We start from the raw sequence: 21,970 nt of genomic DNA on the forward strand, positions 1-21,970 counted from the left end.
TACATTATTTAACACAGTCTGCCGTTAATTAATTACCAGCGCAAGCTTGAAAAGAACTTGGAACTTATGCAATCACTTGGTAGATCTGTCAACTTTTTCCCTTTTTTTTAACAACTGACTTCATTATGATTTTGTATAACTCGCATGAACGAAATTTAGCTTCTTTTGGGACAAAGAATGAAACTTTGCTCTTGCAACATCTCACTTCTGTTGTACGGCTCCTTTGGTCAACAGCCCTCAGTTTCATAAGGTGTTTCATTGTCAAAAATAAAACAATCATATACTTTCCGCTCCAACCAGCAGTAGCGACTTCGCCGGGAGCAATCTGGTGTGGAGAAAGAATTTACAATTGGCTGATGCAATGTTGTGTGTTTTGTGCAAAGCACCAACAAAGTTGAAGACTAAAATTCTGGTGTGGGAAAAGAATTTCCAATTGGCTAATGCAATGTTATGTGTTTTGTGCAAAGCACATACACAGTTGAAGAGTTGTGTAACTTGTTGTAACTAAATAAGCTAAAATTACCTGTAATTTGACTACTGATCTTAACCCCCCCCCCTCTCTCTCTCTCTGTTTCTCTCTACCTATATCAACGTCGTGTACAACACAAAATTAAACTCCGCACGCGTTCATGAGTCACCGACACTCAACACCTACTTAGGGAATAAGTAACTGCGGGCAAAGAAAGGAAACCTACCCATCAGGGACTTCCTACAACCAATTCCATAAGACTCCATTGGATAGTTCCCTGTTGAGGCGCTGGGATGGTATCTACCAACAACGGCAAACGATTTTAATTATTTTATCGCTAAGGTATAAATAAAAATCGTAAAAAAAGTAATAGCGATGTCATACACTACTACAGTGACAGCGTTCTAAGCCATTCCCACAATATTCCACTGCGTTTTGTCGATAGTGCCATATTGTAAAATGATGAGCCAAAGTTCCGACTGTTGCAAGAGTCATCATCAGTGAATTGCCATTTGCAGCAGTGGCCAAAATTTTGGTTTGTTGGTGATGTGGTGTATAATGGACAAGCCTACGAGAGCAAAGGCATACGCGTAGTATGACCACCTAGGTTCACTGTTGAGAAGCAGACATAGTATGAATCGAAGTCTTACGATTCTTGCAGGCTGGAAATTACAGATTGATCCACGTACGGCGCTCGGAGTGGCCGTGCGGTTCTAGGCGCTGCAGTCTGGAACCGCGAGACCGCTACGTTCGCAGGTTCGAATCCTACCTCGGGCATGGATGTGTGTGGTGTCCTTAGGTTATTTAGTTTTAAGTAGTTCGAAGTTCTAGGGGACTGATGACCTCAGAAGTTGAGTCCCATAGTGCTGAGAGATCCATTTGAACCAATTTGATCCACGTACGATGGGTGGTTCGCGCCATTCGAGGCACAGAGGGGAACTGCATTGTTGACGTGAAACTTCCTGGCAGATTAAAACTGTGTGCCCTACCGAGTTCGAGTCTCGGTAGGGCACACAGTTTTAATCTGCCAGGAAGTTTCATATCAGCGCACACTCCGCTGCAGAGTGAACATCTCATTCTGGATGCATTGTTGACGATTCCAAGCGACAGTTGCGATACACACATGCGCATGCTTTCAGCTTGAAGAAAGGGTATATCCAGCAAATTACGTCTCTCACTTAGTTATGCATAATTTATCATTTACCACCATAGTCAGCGATGACAACTCGCAACAAATGGATTCGAAATTCACAAAACTACATTACAATCACGTTTAATGCTCGCAGTAGCTACGGCATTCACAGCACAGCGCTCACACTCAAAACATACTGAACCCTCATTGGCTGTCGGAGCACACGTGACGTAGGAGCGCAGAACAAGCCCAACGCGACCCTCATCGTTCATGTCTCCTACTGTAGTGTGCGAAGGGGCAATGAATCTGTGCGCCGATTTGATATTCTTTCACTTACTTTCTTTTCTTCAGGAAGAACTAGTCTCGCCGTTTTGTAAGCTGGACAGGCCACTGTTGTATCGCAAAATGGCGTCTCAGGCCAGAAGCACTGCTATGAAAGCCCCCGTCAGAGATAATATCTGATCTCTTTTTGGAACGGCCTGGTCTCGGGAGCGCCGTAATGTGATTAATCTTTGCCAGTTGCGCCAGAGGCGAGCAGCTGGCGAGAGCACGAAGCGTGCAAGAGAAAGGTAAGGTACAGTGTAGACGCCTGCATGCAGTCGGCAAGCCACACAACAGCTTGGCTGTCCGTGCTGGTCGGGCATAGGTCAGACGGCAGCCGAACAGGGTCACGGCCGCATCAGACACAGGCGGTCCCTGTTAGAGCGACCACTCCCAGCCCGGAGGCGTGTCTAACGGTGGAGCGAGGCCGGTAGTAGAGGTTTCCCCCGGCAGCAGGCGGCCTCCCACCGCGCTCTCTCCATTCCCCGCCGCGCATTACCCGAGATACGATCGCCCTAAACACTGTGTTCAATGAACACGTCATCGCACGAGCAGCCTGAACGCAACGAGAGATCTGTATCCAGATGACTTCATCACAGATCCGTATACATCAGGACCATTTAGGAACTCTGATAGCACGGTAAGTAAACACATCTACACTCTGGAAAACACAGTGAAGTTCTTGGCTGAGGTTACTTTCCGCTATACCACTTACGAGGGCTTCTTCCAATCCCGTTAGAGTGCGGAGAGCCGGAATGATGGTTTAAACACCTCCCCATCTGTGGACATTGTAATTGGTCTTCATGCGATTTGATTCTACAGAGGATAAAATGACAGTTTGGTATAGTCCACGTTGTTGACGTAGCCTGCAAGACATTTACGTCTACATCTACATACATACTCCGCAAGCCAACTTGTATACCATTGAAACTTCCTGGCAGATTAAAACTGTGTGCCCGACCGGGACTCGAACTCGGGACCTTTGCCTTTCGCGGGCAAGTGCTCTACCATCTGAGCTACCGAAGCACGACCCACGCCCCGTCCTCACAGCTCTACTTCTGCCAGTACCTCGTCTCCTACCTTCCAAACTTTACAGAAGCTCTCCTGCGAAACTTGCAGAACTAGCACTTCTGAAAGGAGAGTTTATGTAAAGTTTAGAAGGTAGGAGACGAGGTACTGGCAGAAGTAAAGCTGCGAGTACCGGTCGGGAGTCGTGCTTGGGTAGCTCAGATGGTAGAGCACTTGCCCGCGAAAGGCAAAGGTCCCGAGTTCGAGTCTCGGTCTGGCACACACTTTTAATCTGCCAGGAAGTTTCATATCAGCGCACACTCCGCTGCAGAGTGAAAATCTCATTCTTGTATACCACTGTCAATTTCACTTCTCCTGTTCCAGTCGCGATCTGTTCCCGGGAAGAATGATTACCGGTAAGCCACCGTGTGCACTCGGATCTCTCCAGTTTGACCTTCATGGTCTTTTCTCAAGATATACACAGCTGGAAGCAATATATTAGTTGGCTCATCTAGGAACGCACGCTCTCAGAACTTTACACACTTGGATGCAAAACATCTTCCTTTAAGCGCCTGCACTGCACTTGGTTGCAATGCTTTCTTGTTCAGTATAAGAACCTGTAACGAAACGCTCTGCTCTTCTTTGGATCCTCTCTATTTCGTCTATCAGTCCGGACTGAATAGAGAGTACCCACTAACGATGGTATTCAAAGGTGCTAAAACATGTCTGGATAATAGTTCAACTGGAGCGGCCAATTAGCCGTCTAATATCTGTAACAGTTTTGAAGTGAAGGCCGTGAAGTGATTCCTTCGTCTTACAAATCAAGCTAAAATCACAAGGGCTTAAGTCCGAGAAGTGTGGTGGGTGGTACAGCGCTTCCCAGCCCCACAGATCGAACAAATCTATCACAACTTGTACCATAAGCACCCGAGAGCTGTCCTGCAAAATGATGGGCTATTCCTGCAGAAAATATCACTGCTTCTTTCTCCGAGCTGGTAGCAGACTACGTTCCAAAAACGCCCACTACATTACCCGGAATTGTGCCCTTGTGACTTTAACTTCCTTCCTAAACTGAAGGAAGCACTTCATGGCATCCGTGGGGCAACAGACAGCTCCACTCCATCTATCAACACAACTGGCGCTGCTAGGTGTATCCTACGACTTCCAACCCACACACGCTGAGGTGACATAAGTCATGTGATAGCCATGTGCTCATATACAGATAGTGGTGGGAAGGTTTAAAAGGGTAGTGCACTGGCGGAGCTGTTATTTGTACACAGATGATTCATGTGAAATGTGTCCGATGTGATTGTGGCCGAACGACGGGAATTAACAGACCTCGAACGAGGAATGGTAATTGGAGCTAGACGCTCCGGACGAATTTCGGAAATCGTTACGGAATTCAGTATTCCGAGATCCAAAGTGTGTCCCGAGAATATTAAATTTCAGGCGTTACTTCTCACTGCGTACAACGCAGTGGCCGCCAAGACTGGCCAAAGTTTTACGGAAGTTCGAAATATAGCGCCATGCATCAACACGATATCGACCTTTTCTGCAATTGGTAAACAGTCCATTTTAACACGGGTAATGTATCACGAGGCAAATATCGTCCGTACTGGCGGAATGTTACGTGATACCACGTACGTAAACGTTTGTGACTATTACAGCGCCATCTATCACAAAGTCCAACTAAAACATTCATATTTCTTTACGTACTACATGAATATGTAATAAAAATGGGGGTTCTTATTTTAAAAAACGTAGTTGATACCCATTTGACCTATAGCAGCGCCATCTAGCGGGCCAACCATGCGCCATCTAACGGGCCAACCATAGCGCCATCTGGTTTCCCCCTTCAAGCTAGACAAGTTTCGTTCTATGTAGTTTTTTTGTTTGACGCTTATTTCGTGAGATATTTGGCCCGGTCACGATCAATGGACCAACCCGTATATTAGACGGACCAGAAAACCACCTGTTCCTGTAGAGGCTGAGATCTGGCGCAATGTTGTTAGAGTAGGACTACGCAGAGGGAAAGACACTAATATCCAGGACTGCGATTTAAACGCTTTAGGTAAAATCTAGCAGCTGTTGGTGAGAGAGTTGGCATGCAGCGCAGAAACGCAGATAGCCTTCGGCTCACCTTGAGCTCTAGCTGGGCACGTAAGAGTCGCCTCAGGGTCGCTACGGCAACACGCAGGCAATCCCTTCCTGCTGCAAGGTCTCTGCGAGCCAAAACAACTATGCCATTGGTTGGCAGCTTCCCGCTATGTGATTCATTGGCGTTTGCGTAACTTGAAACAAGCGCGAGTAGCGACTAACCGCCCTCACTATAGGCTCAGCTATTATACTGACCATACACATTACTTGCGGCTAGCAAAACAGATGTGTGTGGCTTGATGGCTACTGGAGTGGGGGAGTCGAACTGTGGACCAACATGTGTGCAAGTCCAGCCTCAGTCTGCCCTAGGAATTTTTCTTCCACGCAATGCGTCTATAAACTCTGGCACTGATTTGTTAATGCGAAAAGTGCCAAGTTACCGGCAGTTCGAATTCTGCATTAAACTGTGGGTGATTTCAAGGATCAGGCGAAGAAATGGGCATTACCGTGCTTCGTACAGCACCGCAGCGCCACCTGAGAAATTAGTTACTGCGCAAAACCGGATTTCCTTTGCAACGTGGAAGAACTCGGTAAGTGAACGAAAGGTGCGCTCATTATACATCAGATCATTAAAGTATCGGGCAATCATTTACAAACTAAAGTAAATGTCCAGAATTAATTTTCACTTTGCAGCGGAGTGAGAGGCGATCTGAAACTTCCTGGCACATTAAAACCGTGTGCCGGACTGGGAATCGAACCTTTGACCTCAGCCGTTCAGGCGCACGGAGGTTTCAAATTTACCTCGTATAATAATAAAGAGCGTTCTCGCCATGTTCCTATGCGTAAATTACATTGTTTTCGGAAAATAATGCTAGATGGAGAGGAAATTGAATGTGTGAAAGCTTTAAGTTACCTGCGAAGTACAGTATCAAGGAACTGCCAAACTAGAATTACAGAACGGACAAGAAAGGGGATCTAATTTACCGCCTGGAACGCTCAGTAATTTACAAGGAAGACCTGAGAACGATAGAAGCATGCGAAATGAAGTTTCTGCCAACAGCCTTACATAAGACTACAAGAGAGAAAATTTGGTATGGAGACATCAGAGGAGAGATGCCATTGGGTCTGTCAGTGAGTGATAGACTGAATACTGCACGGCTCAAGTGATTTGGACATGTGAAGAGGGTGAAGGATAACCGCCTGCTAAAACAGTTCTTGGATAGAAATGACGACTCACAAAAAGATGGGTCAGATTAAGGAAGATACGCTGACCAGAAGAGAAAACTGGAAAACAATATCAAGGCGAGAAGTTCATCAAGATACAAGTGAATGTAGACATTTTGTTCATGAACATCATACCAGGCTTGCTGGAATGATATGAAGATGATAATGAATAAACATTTATGTTAAATTACTTTCTTCAGTGCCTATGTCAATTTGTTCTCCGGAAAGTTAACTCTGCCAACACGATCGCCACTACATCTTCGCTGGTGATAACACATGTACTTGGAACACAAATAAACTTCAAACTTTGAAATTAGCATTAAAAACTCACCTTCAGTTCCTGTAGAAGATATCACTCAAGTAAGCTCAGACATTAGGTATGGTCACCCAGCGCGCTCAACTAACTGTTGCCAGATGCGAGATAAAAGAGAAACTGAAGGTCGAACTTAGTGATCAAGAAACTACTCTGTGCATCCAACAAGAAAAACGCACTTAAGATAAAACAGGTACTCCATAGCCTGAGTACAGCCTTTTTTGCTCGCAAGCTAGCGAAGCCAGTAGTAGTTGCACCTTGTGAAGTAGCACCAAGCTCCGAAGACGCCACAGCCACTTTGTCAATCTTGCCCAGCGATAAGTCAAACCAAAATTGACGCTACAAACGATCTAAGTCATGCGAGGACAATGACATCATTTGTCCAAAATGGTTCAAATGGCTCTGAGCGCTATGGGACTTAACATCTGAGGTCATCAGTCCCCCAGAACTTAGAACTACTTAAACCTAACTAACCTGAGGACATCACACACATCCATGCCCGAGGCAGGATTCGAACCTGCGGCCGTAGCAGTCGCGCGGTTCCGGACTGAAGCGCCTAGAACCGCTCGGCTACCGCACTTTCCCTCCACAACCTCTGTCTCAGTTCCACTTTATGTCAATATACTTAGCGATGTGAGGTTGTAATTCTGTCTGAGATGGCAAGATGGTTGGAAGATCAGTTAAACGAAATGGACTGTTTCTTAAAACAGGCTTTCAGACCAGTAACCAACAAAAGTAGAACTACTGCAATACAAGATGTAACAAGAAAGAATGGCTGACCTCAGGGAAACATTCATCACATGTATGCCCATACTCTTAGGAAATATTACTCACACATAGAGGCAGAAAATATATTATATGGACATGGACCTGGAAATGCTTTATTTCCATGTTAGAGCTCATTGTCTACTTCTCTTCATTATCATATTAATCATGCGAAACACACAGGGAAAGAATGTATCAGCACAAAATCAAACACTTTCTTACATTAAATGTTGAAAATGCCTTCCGTTATCACGGATACATGCATCAACCTGCCGTCACGTTGAGTTCCTGATGTGCTGAGGCATCCCTGGAGAATTGCGTATTGTTCTATCTAAGTCATGCGAGGACAATGACATCATTTGTCCAAAATGGTTCAAATGGCTCTGAGCGCTATGGGACTTAACATCTGAGGTCATCAGTCCCCCAGAACTTAGAACTACTTAAACCTAACTAACCTGAGGACATCACACACATCCATGCCCGAGGCAGGATTCGAACCTGCGGCCGTAGCAGTCGCGCGGTTCCGGACTGAAGCGCCTAGAACCGCTCGGCTACCGCACTTTCCCTCCACAACCTCTGTCTCAGTTCCACTTTATGTCAATATACTTAGCGATGTGAGGTTGTAATTCTGTCTGAGATGGCAAGATGGTTGGAAGATCAGTTAAACGAAATGGACTGTTTCTTAAAACAGGCTTTCAGACCAGTAACCAACAAAAGTAGAACTACTGCAATACAAGATGTAACAAGAAAGAATGGCTGACCTCAGGGAAACATTCATCACATGTATGCCCATACTCTTAGGAAATATTACTCACACATAGAGGCAGAAAATATATTATATGGACATGGACCTGGAAATGCTTTATTTCCATGTTAGAGCTCATTGTCTACTTCTCTTCATTATCATATTAATCATGCGAAACACACAGGGAAAGAATGTATCAGCACAAAATCAAACACTTTCTTACATTAAATGTTGAAAATGCCTTCCGTTATCACGGATACATGCATCAACCTGCCGTCACGTTGAGTTCCTGATGTGCTGAGGCATCCCTGGAGAATTGCGTATTGTTCTACAGCCTTCCACAATACGGGCACAAAGACACTCCACGTCTTGGGCCGGCCTTCCGTATACAAGAGTTTTCAAATTCGCCCAAAATATAAGCTATAACCGGAAAGTGTGGAGCCCAAGAAATTGATCTACCTCTGCTCGTCCAAGTGTCACGGCATTTGATTCAGAGCTACGTATATTAACACGAGCAACGAAGTTAGTGGCGTGTCAACACAAGTAATGAAGTGAGCACTTGTCAACATTACCTTCGTCCAATTGGAGCAACAAACATTGCCGGTGAACCTCCGAATAACGGCTTGCTATACGTTCTAACCAAACGAAACCAAGAGCGTATTTTGAATATTCCATGTAAGAAAGCGTTTCATGCAATGCTGGTAAATGTTTCTATGTGTTTCTCACGTTTAATCTGATTATGCAGAGAAGCAGAAAATGAACACTAACATGGGAATAAAGCATTACCAGATCCATGTCCATATAATATATTTTCTGCCTCTATGTGTGAGTCATATTTCCTAAGAGTATGGGCATACCTTTTTTGTTACATCTCGCATAGCGTAGTCCAGTTAAATCAGATGATGCTGAGGATGTTAGATGTGTAATGAGATCTAAAAGTAGCAGAAGAGTCGGGCTACCTGAGCAGCAAAGTAACTGACGATGTCAGAAGTAAACATAATATTTTCTGAAAAAGAAAAACTACTTAACATTCATATTCAAGTGCAAGGGACTATTTCCTGAAATGGTTTGTCTGTAATCTGACATCGAAATGAAACGTGGACGCTTAAAACTAGAAAATGAAGTTTCTGCAATGTGGTGTTAAAGAACAAGGCTGAAGATTAGGTGGGTAGAGCGGATAAATTATGGAGAGGTATTGAACTGCTTCGGGGAGAAAAGAAACGAACGACACAGGTTGACTTATAAAGAACAGACAGAGCAACAAGACATCACTTATTTGGAAAAAAGAAAGGAGGCGCAGATAGTAAAATCTGAAGTGGGAATCCAAGGTTTGATTACAAAAAATAGATTAAAGTTTATGCTTGTAGCTGGTGTTTAAATGGTTCAAATGGCTCTGAGCACTATGGGACTTAACATCTGAGGTCATCAGTCCCCTAGAACTTAGAACTACTTAAACCTAACTAATCTAAGGACATCTCTCACATCCATGCCCGACGCAGGATTCGAACCTGCGACCGTAGCGGTCGTGCAGTTCCAGATTTAAGAGCCTAGAACCGCTCGGTCACACCGGCCGGCTGTAGCTGGTGTTATGCAGGGACTTTCGCATGATAGACTCGGATGGAGAGCTCCTTCGAGCTGAATCGCACTGTAACAGCTCTTGCAAAATGTATATTGTTAAACACTGGACTGGCTTTACACCGCTATGTTACCCTAGAACAATTATGATCCATTTTTTTAGCTAGTTCTGTTCATTCCTCAGCTCTTAACATAGACCAGGCTCTACTTATTGAAGAGTTAGGAATGTTTCAGTAAAATCTCAGATCTTACAGTGGGCGAAAGGGGGATTCCATTGCAAACATCTGGAATGGGATTTCCAGTTACAGCAATTGTCTCACAACCCAAGTATACGTAAAAAGAAAGATATTCATTCCGTGATCTACGTGTACTTCATCTGCAATGATTTGTCTTCGCTTAGCGTACTGGTGTGGTAACAAGTGTAGGGACACGTGTCACACAAACGTGTGTCGCGCTGCATTTGCCCCTCTCGGCAGTCGTGTCGCGTGAGGACGCCATTCTGTTGCCGAGGACGTCGCGCAGCTGTGTGTGTGTGTGTGTGTGTGGTGTCTTTCGCGCGCGTCCCAACGCCGCCCCTGCAGAGGTCACTAACACTGCTGCCCGCCCCCACCGCGGTAGCCGTCCTTACACCTGCGTGCCGCGATGCCAGAATGCCGCCAGAATTCACAAGTGGTGAGATCGTTCCAAAGTCTTTGGGCTGCCAGCAGGTCACTGTCCGCTTTCGGACTGACTCTGTTCAACCCCAAGTGCAACGACACAGTTGAGCTCTATCTAGAAAACTTCACATGATTCGATTCAAGAAGAAGATGAAATACATGTTTGTCGAGCACAAGTAGCAGCAAACTACTCTTCCAGTTCATAGTGGTGTCGTTGCTACGGGCACAGCAAGCTTTCATGTTGTGCGACAAACCCTACTTCTGTTATCTGTTGTATATATAAAGCATAGTGAATATGTGTATATTATTTGTTGTATATATAAAGCGCACTGTGTATGTGTGTATATTTGAAATCTTCTCCCAAAGCCCTGAATCTATTTCAGCTAAATTTGGCACAGAAAGAGCGGACCTTACAGTTTCCTAGCTCCAACAGGACAGGGATGATACAAAAAAGGGTTTTTTCCAGCCCTGGCATATAGGTTGCCCTGCACATCTTAATGGGCTGCTCTGCACAAAAGGCTTGTTGTATGGGAACAGTCCTAGCCTGCCAAGTCTACCTGCTTTGCAGGGCAGCCTACATGCCAGGGACAAGAAACAGTTTTCTGGGCTGCCCTATATAACAAGCATATCGTGTTAAGGTAGTGTAGCAAGCTTTATCAACTGACCTTCCAGCAGCCTGTATTACAGGGCCATGTAAATGATGTCTGGCTGTGTTATGGGTGTAGTACCTACCTGCTTTATTGAACTGTATTGTAGGGGCTGCATGTGGTGATGAGCATGGCTGGGGACAGGTTGAGATGGATATAGGAGGGTATGGACAGAATGAGAGGGAGGAGGAAATGGACAGAGAGGGAAGAAGGGGAAGAGGAGGGTGGATGGTTTAGAGGGGTGGGGGCAAGTGAAAAAGGAAATGAAGGAGGCAGAGATGGAAAGACAGAGGTGGAGGAGGGTATGGTCAGAGGGAGTGGGGAGAAAGATATGGTCAGAAGAGGGGCTGGAGAAACTGGACAAAGAGAGGGGATGAAGGAGACGAAGAAACCGAGTAGGGAGGAGAGGCAGACAGATAGAGGTGGGAGGATCAGGTGGACATACAAAGAGAGGTAAAGGGAGGCACAAAGAGGGCGAGGAGAACGCGTGTTCAGTTTATGTGTTGAACACATATGTGGGTGGAGCTGCAGGGAGAAACGTAGCTGGACGATAAACGGTAAGTGCAACAACAAGCATACTGGATTTATAACAGGACAAAACTACTGCCTAAAACCAGCTGCATACAACAGTGTCCGAACTTCTTAATTTGGTTTTCTAATGATTCCCATGATACATACTCTGATGAAAAGTAAAATGTGTGAAATCTTATGGGACTTAACTGCTAAGGTCATCAGTCCCTAAATTATCGTAAGGACAAACACAGACACCCATGCCCGAGGGAGGACTCAAACCTCCGCCGGGATCAGCCGCACAGTCCATGACTGCAGCGTCCTAGACCCCTCGGCTAATCCCGCGCGGCGATGAAAAGTAACCAGGCACAAGTGTGTACTGCGAAATTGACCTCTAGAAGTCACGAGACGTGGGCCTGCTGGTGTAAAAGCAGGAGAGGAGTACTGTGTTGTCAGTAGAGTGGGTCGGTGAGGATAGTTCAGTGACGTGGAACGTGGACTAGTCACTGGATGTCTCGTGAGAAACAAATCCTTAAGGGGCATTTCATACCTTACAAAACCGGTCAAGTCACCTGTTGGTGGCATGATTGGATTGTGAAGTAGAAACGTAAAGGAACAGCAACAGATAAACCAAGACTGGACAGATCTCATGTACAGACGGACGGGGACCGTCGAACATTGCGGAGAATGACCGTAAAGAATCGCTTGAAGTCAGCGAAAGCAATCACTGACCAGGAGCACACTGACAACTATCTCGGAGAGTTAAAAAGAATGGGGTGCAAGGTTTGCGCAGTTCCTCATTTCAGTTGTCTGAGTCAACCGACGCTTGATGTGAAAAAATAAAAATTAAAAAAAAATTAAATAAAATAAAATAAAAAATAAAGGAAAAAGTGTATGAAATCTTATGGGACTTAAGTGATGAGGTCATCAGTCCCCAAGCTTACACACTACTTAACCTAAATTATCCTAAGGACAAACAGACACACACCCATGCCCGAGGGAGGACTCGAACCGCCGCCGGGAGCAACCGCACAGTCCACATAACTGCCGCGCATTAGATCGCTTTTTTAAAAAAAATTTTTTTTGTGAAATCCCGTTTGATCGTTTTCGTTCGTTTCATCTGCTCGGTGCAGACGTCGCAAGGCACCCGTTTCAGTTCGTTATTGATCCATTAACTCAGTTTTTTTTTTTTATTACAGAGGGCAGCTAACCCTCTGACCGACCACGCTGAGTTACTGTGCCGGCTTCCGCTCGGCTAATTTGCCAGCAACGAAACATGGAAAGGTAGTACGACATGGGTGTATTTTTCTTGGTTAGGCTGTGGTCCATTATTGCATTTAAGAAAAAGCCGAATATGGAAGAAAATGAAGACATTTTGCAGCCATAGTTTTGTTAAGGCTTGTCCACAGCCATGGTGTACTTTTTAAATGAAGTAATTCCGCACTTGGCTGTTAAAATATTATTAATTGCTGTATGAATGCGTGGTTTCGCGGCGATATGAATTAATAAAATTTTCTCGGTCTTAAAGGCGCGTCAGGTGGTTAAAATCCCACGAGCTTTTGACCGAGTACTCCTCAGTCATTGTCAAGTGGTTAAAATGACTGCTTTGTCGCCGTGGCCGCGTCGTTATATAGCCGTACTGCTGGCTGTGACGTCACTAGTGCTCTCTTCGAGTCCCACGAGACAGACAGGCCGCGGCGCGTACGTCACGAAGGTAGTCCTGAACTCTCTCGCTCGCTCAGCTCAGCACACAAAATGCGTTTCTAAACCTGTTAACTCGCAGCTGGCCGTGTAAGTACTAACGAGTATTGAATCTTCCACTAGAATCTGCTGTTATGAAGTGTTACTGATTAACAGCACTACAGCAAAATTTAAGAACCTTCAACATTGCAGCGCGTCAGCAGTTGGTTAATATATCAAAAAACTAGAAACCCGCCTCGATTGCGAAAAAAGCACCTATTGTTTACCTAGGTTTCGGCGTAGATAACTACACCTTCTTCAGAATAAAACCCGTAAGTGCCTAAGAAGACCTTTGTCAATGATTAAAAGAACACCATGGCTATACATTTATAAACGAAAAAAGGGAAACACAAAAAGTACATATGTACAAAGTCTAAACCGTTACTTAACTTAATGGTGTAACCTCCACCTCACACCGGCCCAGCCACCACCATCCGGCACAAAAACGTGGCGTTCTGAATACCCTCGTCCATCGTGCTAAAGTCGTCTCAGACGCTGAAAGTCTGCCACTCGAACTTAGCCACCACCGAAAAGTTTTTCGGGAAAACGGTTACAGCCACGGACATCAGTCACAGGCTATATCTGGTGTGACACGCAAGAAACACACCAACAGAGAACACCATCGAAGAAGAAAGCAAGAAACATGTGTTTTTGCATTTCTGTGGTACAGTGTCGGGAAAGATTAGCCGGTTCCTGATATAACATTTGATCGGTGTTCAGGCCCGCAGCAAAAATTCGAAAGCTCATGAGACCTGTGCAGGACGATCTAGGGCTTAGAACGACTGGAGTGTACGAGATACCACGTCAGTGTGGCTGTTACTACGTCGGCCAAACAGTTCGCACTGTGGAACAACGCCGGACGGAACACGAGAGCTGCTTACGCCTAGGCTATCCTCAAAAATCAGCCGCGGCAGAACACGCCTTAGAAAATAAACACCGAATTCTATTCGACGAAACATCTGTCGTTATGAGGACGAAGGGATTTTGGGATAGCGTCATAAAAGAAGCTGTTGAAATAAAAACCTCTGACAATACCATCAACAAGGACGGCGGTATGCAGCTCAGCACAGCCTGCGACCCGGCCATAGAGAGGTTAAAACGGGCGCGACGGACACGGGGTGAAAACATTACCATACATGGCGAGGAATAGAGCACCAGTGACGTCACAGCCAGCAGTGCGGCTGTATAACGACGCGGCCACGGCGACACAGCAGTCATTCTTACCACTTGACAATGACTGAGGAGAGCTCGGTCAAAAGCTCGTGGTATTTTAACCACCTGACGCGGCTGGAAGCCCGAGAAAATTTTATTAACTATTTATTGCTGTATGTAATATTTTTAACATCCACATGCAGAATCGCTTTTCAGTATTGTGTACTGCATACGATAGAGGAACAGTTCGGAGATGATGGCTGCTTTAGCGTCGCAATGCACCCTGTCATGAACCAGCATTTGTGAGGCATTGGGCTGTGGTCGAAAACATCCCTGAAATGAACTGGCCTGCTCTGGGTCCGGAGATGAAACCTATGTAGCACCTTTGGAACGAGATAGATCGTCGACTTTGCTCCAGACCACAGCATCCATCCTTCTCTTCAGGAAGGATAGGGTGCCACCCCCCCACAGAGACTCAGGAACCTTTCTGAAAGTGGGTCCATTAAAGCTCACCGTAACGGCAAAGGGTGGACACACTCCACATTAATGTCCACTTTCAGGTGTCCGAATACGTTTGATCAGACAGTGCACCCAATCGATTTATATTTCCAGCAGTTCTTAGTGTTGTTCTATAAACAACGTAACGGATGATGCATCTCCCACAGCGATGTAGTACATACTACTGTCATGTCACCGCCATATATGTTCAACCACAAATACTTCTTAGCAACGCATCGACACTTCACGAGGTGCTGACGAAATTGCGTTACACGTTTCTTCCGATCACCTCCCTTTCACCAACTGCGAATAACATTGCTGCAACAGCAACACTCGAGAAGTGAACGTTTCCTGCCTTTCATCAGAACTGTCATTCCCGTATTTACAGTATTCCTTCACGATGTAGTGACAGTAATGTCGTCGGCAAGCTATGAAAAGCAAACAGAGAAAATAGAGATATCTCCTTCACAAGCATACCTGCCTATCCAACTCCCCACTGGCAAGAAAAAGAACCGCGGAGCGGCCTTGTATAACACAAAACTCCCGACTCACACCTGTCAGGACGAAGGGCGACTGAACTTACCCCTCTCGCTGCAAGGGTACCTCGTTATAATGGAATCACTCACTTGACTCGGAGCTTGGATTGCGACAGGAGAAGAAGCCAGGGGATTAACTGCGACCCGTGGCACGGTATGGAAAGAAGCCAACATGAATGAATAGCTGCCGCTCCTTTCAAAGAGCTTTAGATGACAAGCGTGTTCTATTCGTCACAACCAGAGGGTGTAAACTATGTCCCTAAGTAAGACCATTTCCAGTTGAAAAAGCGACGCTCTCAGATCGCTGATTAAGTCAGTTTCCTAGACAACAGAAACGTAAAACACTGCCTGCTTTCAGGGGCCAGACAGATTCCCCATTTTGAGATTGGTTTTAAAACAATAACACTGATATGTATTGTGATGTAAGGCAGAAATGCATTTCACAAGATCGTTGTTTTCCACAGATGAGATTTCCGGCCTCCAAAAAGGTCATAATATATTCACGTTAAGAAAAAAACAGAAGCCCTTGAACGATTAGAGATAAGACGGTTCATATTCACAGGGTATTTACATTAGTATGTTCTGCAGAAATGATTAGCATTTCAATCACCTCGGTTCAGCATGTGCCCTGTTGCCTAGTAGGCACAGGGTCCGTCATGGACCCTGATAACTTGTTCCGTGTGTGATGGCATCGACGCGTAGAAGGCGCGAATGGCGTCGTGTGGTAGCCATCCATGCTATATTCATCTGATTCCAATGTTTATCTGTGGTCGTTGGCATTTAGGCAAAGCGCTGCGCGACCAGATGGTTGACATCCTGTGCCGCGCGGTTTGAGGCGCTGTGTCACGCATTGCGCAGCCCCTCCCGTCGGAGGTTTGAGTCCGCCCTCGGTCGTGGGTGTTTGTGTTGTTCTTAGCACAAGTTAATTTGACTTGGAGCCGATGACTTCAGCAGTTTGGTCACTTAGGAATTCACACGCACACATATTTGACATCCTGTGTCACCAAGAAGGCACGTGTTCGTACAGCAACATGTGCTCGTGAATTGTCTTGCTGAAAAATGGCGCCTGGGGTGTTGTGCAGAACGGGTATGGCTGTGGATCACAAGATGTGATTCACGTAGGTACTAACCTAAGGACATAGCACACATCCATGCCGAGGCAGGGACTTAGAACTACTTAAACCTAACTAACCTAAGGACATCGCACACATCCATGCCCGAGGCAGGATTCGAACCTGCGACCGTAGTGGTCGCGCGGTTCCAGACTGTAGCGCTAGAACCGATCGGCCACTTCGGCAGGCCAACTGTGATTTGTCATTCTACCCAATAGTACCCCACACCATAGGGCCTTGAGCTGGCGCTATATGTGCTGTGCGAATGCAGTACCTGTGATGCCGCTCCCTCTGTGGCGAACCAAAATGCCATAATTTTCAAACAAACTGAACCTGGGTTCGTTAGAAAACACTATCTGATGCCATTCCTGTTCAGTGACGTCGTTCCTTATACAACTGCCGTCTAGAATGTTTCTGAACATTCGTCAGAGGTAGGCGGAAAGCGGACGAACGCGCGCGTAACCCACGCCGGAATTAACGGCGACGAACTGTCACCCCTGACAGAATACGGTGTGTTACACTGTTCCAATGTTGCGCAGAACCGACGAGGACTCAATCTGTCCTACAATGTCATTCGGATGAGGTGTCGATCTTCTCAGCGGGTGCGATCTGACAAGTTTCGTCGTGTTCTACGGCCTTCCGTGAACGATTCTGCATACCGTACACCTGTTGCACTGCCGAAACTAAAACTGAACTCCTCCCGCACAGGCCATGAAGGCCCAAAGGGACCGACCGGCCGCCGTGTCATCCTCGGTCCACAGGCGTCGCCGGATCCCGATATTTGGCGCAAGTGATCAGCACACCGCTCTCGCGACCGTATGGCTGTTTACGAGACTGGAACCGCTACTTCTCAATGAAGTAGGTGCTCAGTTTGCCTCTCAAGGGCTGAATGCACCCCGCTTGCCAACAACGCTCGGCAGACCGGATGGTCACCCATCCAAGTGATAACCCAGCCCGACAGCGCTTAACTTCGGTGATCTGACGGGAACCGGTGTTACCACTGCCGCAAGGCCATTGGCCACTGCCGAAACACTTCGTCCCAAACGAGCAGCAACCTCCCGGTTGGATGCATCACATTCTCTCATGGCACTGATTTGACGGTAAAGTTGGCACATACGTCTGCAAGGCATCCTGCACCTCTGCCCAAGTCATACTGAGCCATTACCTTCGGTATATGGCGACGACGAGAATCGCAGGCAGATTTTACCGGTAGGTGGTGTTGCGCCCCGATGTCGATGTCGAGAGTTGGGTTGTTTGGGGAAGGATACCAGACAGTGAGGTCATCGGTCTTATCGGATTAGGAACGGATGGGGAAGGAAGACGGCCGTGCCCTTTCAGTGGAACCATCCCGGCATTTGCCTGGAGCGATTGAGGGAAATCACAGACAACCTAAATCAGGATGGCGTGACGCGGGATGGAACCGTCGTCCTCCCGAATGCGAGTCCAGTGTCGAACCACTGCGCCACCTCGCTCGGTACTGTCGATGTTGACCTCGAGCCCGCCGGCCGACGTGGTTCAAATGCTAATCATTTCAGCAGAACATACTAATGTACATTTTCTGTGAATATGAATGTTCTGTCTCTAGTTGTTCAAGGTGACCTGTTTTTTTTCTGAATACAATTGTACATTAGCATATAACGTGTTCCATAATGTACAAAAGATCGATGTAAATGATATGGGCAACTGTCCGACAATCTTTCTTAGAAATAAATGCGTGCTACCACCATAACCTGCTTTTTTGTGAATAATGTTTATGGCATCGACATGAATACTTCAAATATATTGGAGCTTTGGAGCACTTTTTCTTCTTCCTTTTTCCAGTCGCGTCGAACTATTCATCACTGCAACGACCTACGACAAACTGCTGCTAAAAGACGAGCAAGTTGTTCCGCATAGTCTGTACAGAATCGCACAGATACCCCAACAGGTACAGTCGCCTTTCTCCTGACCAGCGGTTCTATGTGAGCTTCATGTTTTCCAAACTGCGCAAAAGTATCTCTAGGTGAATCGTTTCGGCATTAGTGTGACGACTGGGAAAGGCTCTGTTGGCAAACCCCTCGAATGCTACTGAAATAACACCAATGAATGCCATTACAATAACTGGCTGCATCGTACACTGATAGCTTGCTTAGTACAACTAGCAATCACAAACTAAAACATAAGTTCTGCCTGCTGAAAACACGGTTTCGGCTCGGTTTTAATTTGTGATTGCTAGTTGTATTAAGCAAGCTACCAGTGTACGATGCAGCCAATTATTATGTGATTGCAAGTTGTATTAAGCAGGCTATCAGTGTACGATGCAGCCAGTTACTGTAAAGGCATTCTTCAGTGTTAGATTTCAGTAGCATTCGAGGGGTTTGCCAACAGAACCCACCACGCTTAAAGTATGCAATACTTTAAGATCAGAGATCTTAATACTTTTTTAATACACCGTGCGGCTGCGAGTTCGCTGTTTGCTCACGACGAACAGTCCGCAGTAAGGTGTTGCAAATGGTTCAAATGGCTCTAAGCACTATGGGACTCAACATCTCAGGTCATCAGTCCCCTACACTTAGCACTACTTAAACCTAACTAACCTAAGGACATCACGCACATCCATGCCCGCGGCAGGATTTGAACCTGCGAGCGTAGCAGCAGCGCGGTTCCAGACTGAAGCATCTAGAGCCGCTCGGCCACAGCGGTCGGCGTACCTGGATACATAGATTTTTGACGTTAATTTCTACATCAGAATATTTTTATGATCTGAAGATGGGCAATAGCCGAACAGGTAGTTGTGAAATGTACATTTTACGTGATCAACAATCGCTTGAAAGCGACCATAGGCAAATCAGCGCCTCCTGCAGACGCTGGAGCGGAGGTCGCGGTGCGTGGCAACAGGTTGTGCGCTGGGCCAGCAGCATCTGCCGCCAGGGTCACGGCCCACCACAGGTGTGCCAGGTAGCCGCAGGGGTGGCCAACGCAGGCGCCGCGCCGCGCAAAACAGCACCCGAGTCACACGTACCACCTCACTTCCCCCTAAACCAGCGGCTTCAACACAATTGCTCCGTGCTCAAGCGAGTACGTTGCAGTCGTTTCTTGTTGTCACACGCACTAACATCGAGCGACGGTACGTAGTTGCCACAATGATGGAATCGCCAAACAGAAATCGAACTGTTGTGTGTCCATCATCTTAGCAGGAGGTCTCTGGGACGACGGCTGTTTACTAAAAAACACCAACAGCCGTCCTTATGATTTTACTTTATTTTGTCGCTACCAGTTTCAACGCTTCAGTGCGTTGGCAGTTGATGGTTGGAGTGCTGATACATTATCTGCCCATCCAGTAATGCTGGCAACAGATGTGATATGCATGTGGACCTATATCGCGTCAAAAACAGCCTGAAGATAACGCACTGAAGCGTTGAAAATGGTGACAATAAAATAAAATCATAAGGACGGCTGTAGATGTCTTTCTTTACTTGTCACGTAATGGAACTTGGTGGTACAGCAGTTGACCGACCGATTTTCTGTAGCTTCCGTAATCAGATTAAAGTAAATGGGGTGACGAGTGTTTTGAAAAGATCACAGGCGGTTCCCTTCCTCGTCCTTCTCAATGTCACATCGATGGCGAAATCAGCTCGAGACAAAGCTAAAGTCATATCGGGGAAGGCCGGCGAACGAAATCGACCGCGCCGTCTGAAAAACAACCAGCTTGGCATTTTCCTTAAACGCTTTAAGAACAGCACAGAAAAATGTCTTTAAAACCCCTACAGCCTTCCGCCCTCCATGGTGGGCGACAGGGACCAGTGTGATATTCCTGGCTGTGGGCGCCAGTATTTTATTTTGCTAGAAGCTCGTCTTGATGCAGCTTGATACACGTGAAGTAGCATATGGTACAAATGTGGAGTGAGGCACGAGCGACAGATGGTACACAATGTCCCAGTCCCGTGGGAGAGTCCGCCAATTGTACTGAACTTGGTTATGATTGGTCGGTACGTTCCGGTGCTAGGCGCCAAAACGCCTAACTTCTCTTATTAATTAATTACATACTTTTCATTGTATTAAACACAGTTTTTAGTATGACAAACGTTCATGGTTACCCTGCAAGTCTATCGTATTTGTTTATTAAATTTCACTACTTTTGAGAAACATAAGAATAACGATATTGCACCCGAAGTGCTTCGGACACCTTTGGGTCGCTTTGGCGAGCCTGGGAGACGAAGTACTTCGGCTGCGCTACTCAATCTGTTTCGGCCGTTCTGGAGGGTCGGACTGGTAAGTCAGTATCGTGCGTGACGTATATATATAAATATGAACCTAGGGAAGAATTGCACCGGAACATGAGAACAATATCCGGGGAAATCAGACTCAAAAGGGCAAGGTTTGCTGGACATGTAGTTAGCGTGAGTATGGACAGAACAACGTGGGTTGTTGGACTTCGGAACGACTGGTTGGAATTGGGGATCAAGGTCGAAGGAAAGGAAAATTGGAGGAACAAATACACACCGACCAATATGCCGGAGATCAATGACAGAGAAGAATACAGGAAAAGATTACAGTGTCACCAGTGGAGCCGACAGGAGAAACGGAAACTGAAGATCTCGGAAGAAGAGTGAGAGAGAAGACATGGAAGAATGAGGAGGTTCTGGGAGAAAAAAAGGAAAATGCAGTCCACGAAGAGCCTACCTGTGGTCCTACAGAGGCCATAACGCAAGAAGAAGAAGAAGACATGAACATGCAATAGTCACTCGCTCTAGTGCGTACCGCATAGCCGGACACGTGTACCATATTTTGGAAGTTGGATGGAAAAGTTACCATACAATTAAGAAAGCTGTGTCGAGTGTTGTAAAAGACAGTGTAAATGTGTGAATATTTGAATGATAACCAAACAAGACACATTAATGAGCAGTGTCCCCTACGATCATTATCAGTACTACATGTCATGCCATCTTTAGATACAGACTAACCTGGGCAATCACTTGTTCGAATTGACAGCGCAGCAGCCTCCGTCGAAGAACCCACGACCGACAAGCTGTCTTCTGCGCCGGGGACACAACTTTGGAAGACGACAGGTTGGTGGAAAGAACGATCAGAGACTCTTATTCAATCTCTGCAGCTTCCAGATCTGACCTCCAAAGGGACGCACAATTTATACCAGACTGACTGGTGCTGCCGGCCTGGGTGGCCAAGTGGTTCTAGGCGCTACAGTCTGGAACCGCGCCACCGATACGGTCGCAGGTTCGAATCCTGCCTCGGGCATGGATGTGTGTGATGTCCTTAGGTTAGTTAGGTTTAAGTACTTCTAAGTTCTAGGCGACTGATGACCTCAGAAGTTAAGTTCCATAGTGATCAGAGTCAGCCTGACTGGCGCTGTTCTCGGGAAAACAACGCCGCAGATTTTATCGCCATAAAAAAAAAAATCATAGATCCGATAATAATCCAACTAAGTGACTGTACCTACGTGTATTACGCTTTCCCACCTCTCGCCATAGCA

General features: G+C 46.2%; 1 protein-coding gene and 1 pseudogene across 2 annotated transcripts in view; both read right to left on the reverse strand.

The window, feature by feature from the left end:
- Nucleotides 1–21,970, reverse strand: part of LOC126283469 (uncharacterized) — a 379,338-nt gene that overhangs the window by 194,337 nt on the left and 163,031 nt on the right. The window lies entirely within an intron of this gene.
- On the reverse strand, nt 17,402–17,519 carry LOC126291598 (5S ribosomal RNA; annotated as a pseudogene).

Source organism: Schistocerca gregaria, chromosome 1, assembly GCF_023897955.1.
Source record: "Schistocerca gregaria isolate iqSchGreg1 chromosome 1, iqSchGreg1.2, whole genome shotgun sequence".
Taxonomy (NCBI): domain Eukaryota; kingdom Metazoa; phylum Arthropoda; class Insecta; order Orthoptera; family Acrididae; genus Schistocerca; species Schistocerca gregaria.